Genomic DNA, 7,425 nt, shown 5'->3' with positions numbered 1-7,425 from the left:
AGAAAGCCATCCGGAAAGGTTCGGGAATATCAAACCTGCTATCTTCTCTGATCTGCCCTTCTACCAGACTTCCCATCTCCATCAAATGCTTATTTTACAAGATGTTAATTCGGTCCGTACTACTCTACGGATCTAATGTCTACTTCAAGTTTGTTACATCCAACCAGGAGAAACGGTCTTAAATACTCCATGGTTTGTTAGAAATAATCAAATTCATAGGGAAACTGACACTCCAGAAATCAAGCATTTCATATCTCAATCATTCCATAAACAACTCAGCTCAAGTTCCTCTAAAAACGCGCTTGTTCGCGAGTTGGTCGACATGCTGGGGGCTTAACACCGAGTCACCGCTAACCTCCCCCCTCTTCCAGGCTGAAACGACCACATCCGTCGCTGCAGTCACAACTTTTGCCCCCATAAGACAGTATCCAGTCGTGTGGTAACTCAATTTCGCGAATCAATAGAATCGTCGGGTTCTCGTACTCAGTAATGGCTGTCCAATCAGCGGGTGCAATATTTCCAAATTTAATAGCAGTAGCGGTCCACAGGGGTCAACTGTGAGGCAGTTTCGGTTTAGTGTATTGGTAAGCCCAGAGGCCCAGATATCTTCACTGAATTAAATTTATCATTTTATGGAAGCAATATAATGAACGTAAAGATAATAATACAAAAAAATATAAAAGTACAAAAACCAACCATATCAATCTTTTTCTCTTCATTGAAACACCTTGTGATATAAGACATTTTTTGTTTTTCTATCAAGCGTAAAAAAATAGAGCGGATGGGTTGCCGACACATGAACATGCCCCGTACAACTAACCATAAAATAAAATATTTTTAACAAAAAAATTCAACCGACTTGGTAAAAAATAATCAAACTTAGATTTCTAACAAAAAAAAACGTTTTGAAATAAAATATATACATTATAATCGTTGTAATAACTTAATAAAAATAAACGAAAACCTTATTTGACCTATCTACTACACGTATATTATATTCTACTATATACACACAATTTAGTTTATTATCTACCTAAACATATTTATCTATTTACGATATTATTTTAACTACTACCAAATAATCAGTTTGAAGTCGGTACGGGCAACAAATTAGATTTCTTCTGTTCCTAATTTAATTTTGTGCATATGTCACAAAATTATATTATTATTTTTGTATTGTTAGGGCTCGGTACCGACTTGAAAGTGATAAAATTCAAAGTGGTAGTAGTTAAAATAATATTGTAAATAGATAAAGATGTTTAGGTATTAAGCTAAATTGTGTGTATATAGTAGAATATAAAATACTTGTAATAGATAGGTTAAATAAAGCTTTTACTTATTTTCATTTAGTTATTATAACGATTAATAATGTACAATTTTAATAATGTACATATTTTATTTTAAAAAGTTTTTTTTGTGTGTTAAATGTCTGATTATTTTTTACCCTTCAGTTAGTTCCTTATTTATATTTTGAAGTCGGTTCAATTTTTTTATTAAAAATATTTAATGTTATCTTTTTGGTATTAGAAATTAAAATGTGTGGACAAAGTAAAGGTGCAGCCCTTATGAGGAAAAATAGGAATAAACAAATAATAATTGAAAATAAGTATCGCTTCTGGTCCCGGGACCGCTACCTAGCCTAAGAGATTTGAGAAATATTTTAATCAAACTAGAACAACAAAAAGCTGTTGTCTTCGCCAGGAATCGAACCCATGACTTCCGCGTATGAGCTGAACGTTTTAACCGTTTCGCCGTAGAAACAGTTGCCTACAGTATTTCTACAGCATCTCTTACGATACGATTAGTGATAAAAGGCAAGTAATAACTTTTGCACTGATCGACTTCTGATGTACCGTCACATCAGTTCAGCATATAACATTAGACACATATAATTGATTTTGATTTTGATTAATTTTGATAAAAAATATGTGAAAACTTTGTAAGTGCCTTTGAAATTTGACGGTTTTCCTCAATTTTGCCCCCCTTCCTTGACTTGGTTCCAATGGGACCACTTCGGAAGCTCATTCTTTCAAAAAAGAAAAAAAGAATTTTGATGAGCGGTCCATAATTGACGGAGAATTCGGCGAACATACATTAAAAAATATGTACAGTCGAACATAGAACCTCCTCTTCCAGAAATCGGTTAAAAATATGTATTTTTTCTGAGTTGAGACCACAAACAGTCAAGGATTGGTCTTAATTGAGAGATACCGACAAATATTAAAATGTAATGTGGTCAGACAATATAAAACACTTTAACGGAAGTTCCACAAAGCTAACATTTATGAAAGGGCTGCGGTTTTGAAATCATTTATAATGAAAGCGAGCAATAAACTGCTAGAGAAACATTTATATTGTTCTTTACAAATGGCTGGGTTTATGTATGATGAACCCCAAAAGAAGCTAACTAACCAGACTGCCTGCTGAATCGAGCATGGTGGAAATTACTGCGATTTAATATATTAATTCCTCAATCATGAGGTTGTTATTGTGAACGGTAGATTATTACCAACCAATGTCTTATTTCGAAGCTTGTGAAGCATCAAGATATCGTAAAATATATTCCCTGGCCAGTATAATAGCCAGAACTCAACATAATCAAACAATTACGGGGAGGTTTAGAGCTGAGAGTAAGGAGTCTCCATCTCCAACATCATTGAAGAAATTGCCGAATATTTAGGTACAAGAACGGGATAACATTCGATTGGAATCTATTCAGATAGTCTACGAATCGATTCCGTCAAGATTGTGGCTCAATACCTTATTAAAAAAATATATATGAATATGGTGTCCATATTATGGAAGACATTAGGTATTCAATCATATACTATATCTTGTTTATTTCCCTATTGCCTCAGCAGGACTATCCTACGTGTTATACAATTTTAACTTCACCAAAACCGTGTCTGTAGAATTGAACTACTTTTCCTGTTTGGTTGTCTGACTTGACATGTTAAATTCTAGCAGTACCTCATACAGAGTTTGCTTCATTCGTCCTTTTATTAATAATCTTCATAAAAAAAGGAGATTCATTGATTTCTTTTTCTTCTTCTTTCTTTCGTGGTAAATTCTGGATCGATTTTCAAATTTATTTTTTTATTCTAAAGAGTGCATTTCCGAGGTGGTGCCATCAGAACCAAGTCAGGATTTCATGGTGTAATTCGGACAAATCGCGGAAAATCCTCAATTTTCATATACACGATCAATATTTTTGTCTCTAGAATAATATCTTAAACGGGTTGGGTTAAACATGAAACCGATTTATGATCGTTAGCGCGTGTGTCACAGACATTTTTATGATACACTTTTACGAGCCTAGAATATATACAAATGGAAGTGGATCAAAATCAAAGTGATATAGAAGTTAAATTGAAGGAGTCAGTCATATTTCTGTTAATAATTATTACCATTAATTTATAAACTGTCTTACTATATTTGTAGTGCCTATTTCCATCGTTCCAGGCCCACAACCAGGATGTTCGAAGCAAGTGTGATTAATTACTTGACTCAGCGATTTTGCCATGTTCATAATATATTAAAATTCTTGTAAAATGTTTAAAGAAAAATAAATTTAAAACCCTTCAATTGTACATTCCATAATGATCTTTCAGATAAAATATAAAAAGTATTAACAAGGCTTTATTCTTTGAGTAAACAGATGTATTTATTTTTCTATATTTTACAGATATATTTATTTTTATATTGTATAGATAAATTGACATTATATATTTATATTTATTGTCATAGATTATATTTATATTTATTTATTTTTACTTATTATATTTATGTTTAATTGAATTTTATTTAATAAATTTATTTAAAAACAATGTTTTATTTAAATTTCATTAGTCAATTAAACATGGCGTCAAGGCTGTCACGTGCCAAATATTATTAATGAGCCAGTCAAACGTCTTCACATTAAAATATTTTTCTTGCAGGTGCCTATAATGGAGATTTAAATCGACCAATCAAATTACTTGAATGGCCCATTATGACGCCCTCTGGATGTTGAGCAAGCAAAACTTTGCGCCAGAGTCCCCTATTAAGTTCCGTTTCTATTACTCTATGTAAAATAACCAGATATTTTGTATAACGTTGGTGCTGAGATGGTGTGACGGAAGACACAACTCTTCAACGGATAGGAGTCAGAGGATATTTTTTAAAATATTATGGGTATATACAATCATCTAATTGTATATTTTAACATTATTGAGCCCAAGCAATTCAGAAATAATAATATAATTTTGTGTCATATGCTCAAAAATAAATTACGAACAAAACAAATCTAATTTGTTACTCGTAACAGGTCAATTGAATAGTCCCCGGCCTACCATAGGAAAACACATTTTTTTGGCAAAATTAGTTTTTCTTATTCAACATAATTCCATGCTAGGGCGATACACTGAGTATAGCGACCGACCCTCCGACTTTCCGACGCCACTTTTGTAGTACGATTTGTCCTTTTTTTTTCAAAATGGGCCTCAGTTTCGGCGATGACCTCTTCATTCGTCGAAAATATCTTTCCAGCGAGCATTCTTTTGAGATCTGAGAACAAAAAATAGTCGGTGGGAACCAGATCTGGAGAATACGGAGGATGATGAAGCAATTCGAAGCCTAATTCATGGATTTTTGACACGGTGCATTGTCTTTCAAGCAGCACTTTCTTTTCCTCCAAATGCTGCCGTTTTTCCTGCGATTTCGTCCTTCAAACGGTCTAATAACGTTAAGTAATAGTCGCTGTTGATGGTCCTTTTTCAAGGTAGTCAATGAAAATTATTCCATACGCATCGCCAAAGATCTTTAATATATTTAATAAGAATTTAATATATTTTGCTTCAACTGTATGTGTTTTTTTCAAAAAGCAATATTTTATCAACCCGTGAAATTCCTTTTTGTCCATTTGTTTCACAATAACAAAAGTTGCTTCACTCAAAATGCTATAATTCACAAACTAATGATCCGACAGCCGTCAATTTTATACATGCATCTGTTAGGGCTAACTAAAAACATATAAATTTAATTCTAGTAGCGCCATCTATGTGTCAGGCCGCGGACTTTTCAATTGACCTATTACCGACTTTAAAGTAAGTTGGTAGCAGTTAAAATAATATTTTAAATATATAATAGATTTAGATAGGTATTAAGCTAATTTGTGTGTATATAGTAAAATGTAAAGTACGTGTAATATATAGGTTAAATAAGGTTTTTCTTGTACTTACCATTATAAAGACAGCGAGAATTACAAATACTACTAGTTGATTTCCTTGAATATACCCGTCATATTTATTGATTATTAGAACAGCAGCTGCATGAAAGACCTGCATACCATAATGCAAATAGGTCACTAATAACCATGGACCAAACAATACATTGATAATCCTCACTACTTCCATCAAATGGCTGTAAATCAATCGGCATTTTCTGATAATATTAATAGCGTTATAAAAATGGGCGTTTTTAGATAGTAACAACTTCTTTCGGACGTCTTTGAACTTGGACTTCACGGATAACACCAGGTTAATCAATAGGTTCGCAGAACAGAAGCTGTAACATATCAACACTAACCTGAAGGTGTGATAATAGGTCACAGAATAAAACGTATACCAATACGTCCAATTTAACGCAACCACTAAAAGATAAAAGACGAGTACAAGACAAAAATGTAGAAAACTATTCCGTAACAACCCTTTCACTTTGTGTTGCTCGGTATTCAAGTATGATGTGCTCTCGAGAAGAGCCAGCGTCTGCAATAGCGACTCCCAACGTCTGCGTTTCGAGAAAACCATAACGGCACAACCCAGGTAGCCCAAAACGATCATCTCAACATCTAAACTACCGAATAATAATGTATAACCATATGATGTGATTTGTAATCGGTAATAAACCGAACCGGAGATGCAATAGAGAATATATATAGATAGGAATATCTTGTACGCCTGATAAAATAAGTCCCGTCTTAGCTGCCTACGTTTAAAATTATATAAAGGACCCAGTCCAAGAAAGTTACAAAGATATAGATGTGGTTTGAAGAAAATAATATCTTTTCTGGAATAGGTAAACATGGCGACTGTTCTAAATATATATAAGGAAGTCTCTAATACTATTAACACGTGCTTAATAACCAGCTAATGATATTTGGTTTTGTTAAGTATATTCGAATAATGTCCCTTAATCGTTGGGAATATCATTAAATTGATTGAAAGATCAATAAAAAATGTATAAGGTTTGTTCAATAAAACCACCGTGTGTATGTATCACTAATAGAATGGGTTTAGTATGGTATTTGTTTTAGTACGATTTTCAATTTAAAATGATTATAATAACATTCTTTAAGTGATTGCATGTATACTGATCATTTCGTCACTTTAAAAAGAAATTTATTGACATAAATAGATATTACATAAATTAGTTTATAATAACTATGAAAACAAGATAGTCAAGAATGTAGTCGACTGAAAATAGTAATTACTATTTCAGTCAAATGAACGCTTCGACTATTTTTTTTTAATCGTAATAACAGATGGAGATGTACGAATTCCTTCCTTGAGAGAGAAAAGGACGGATATAATTGCTTGGATCTCTGCGCCGTAGAGATCAATTTATTTATTTTAATAATTTTAAATTATGTTTAATCGTATTTTACTACTTGGATAGAAATAAAGACATAATATAATTGGGTTATCTCTATTTCATTGGAATGTTTTTTGTTTTTCTTTAACCGTTCCATAAATAAGACAGATATTTAGCTAAGTTATAAAATGAAAATTAAAGGGGACTTGGATGGCGATACAAAACGATATATATATATATATAAATTTAAAAAGAATATATAAAAATAATATAAAAATATATAAAAATATATCCAAAATTTTACACAAAATTGTGACTAAATAGAAAATAATTTTTTAAATGATTTTTCTTAACCAAATCATAAAGCGTATAGTTTAGAGTTGTATATGGAATAATCTATTTGGCAAAAGGCTTCTTCGGAACTGTAGCATACAATAAAAATCACTTCTATATTGTCGACTGACCCCTTACATATCCAGCTGTGACAAAATTAGCATCTTTGTGCTATTAATATAAACATTATAAAAGCTAAAACCACCGAAAAATTCTCGAGTTATTTATTATTACGACGTCATATTTAAGGTAAAAATGATGTAAAAGTGTTCAAAGCGTTCTGCTCTAGTATACAAATACTTGAAAAGTAAACAATGATAAAATTAAGGAAATCTTCTCTGAGCTCCTATATCTAGCCTCCGCAGGTGGAGGTTTGTCCTTTATATTTCAGAGAAGATGATTATAAACCCAACTGTTGAAGTTTTTTCTGCTTAAACAAGATGCAATTCTTAATAGTACTTAAATAGTTTTCATTATTAAAAATCTACATGGATAATTGAATTGAAATACATATAGTCTATG

The sequence above is a fragment of the Rhynchophorus ferrugineus genome, unplaced genomic scaffold (assembly GCF_030347505.1).
Source record: "Rhynchophorus ferrugineus isolate W39M unplaced genomic scaffold, kcgeb_rfMv2 rfM4, whole genome shotgun sequence".
NCBI lineage: Eukaryota > Metazoa > Arthropoda > Insecta > Coleoptera > Curculionidae > Rhynchophorus > Rhynchophorus ferrugineus.
This window is presented reverse-complemented; position numbering follows the sequence as displayed.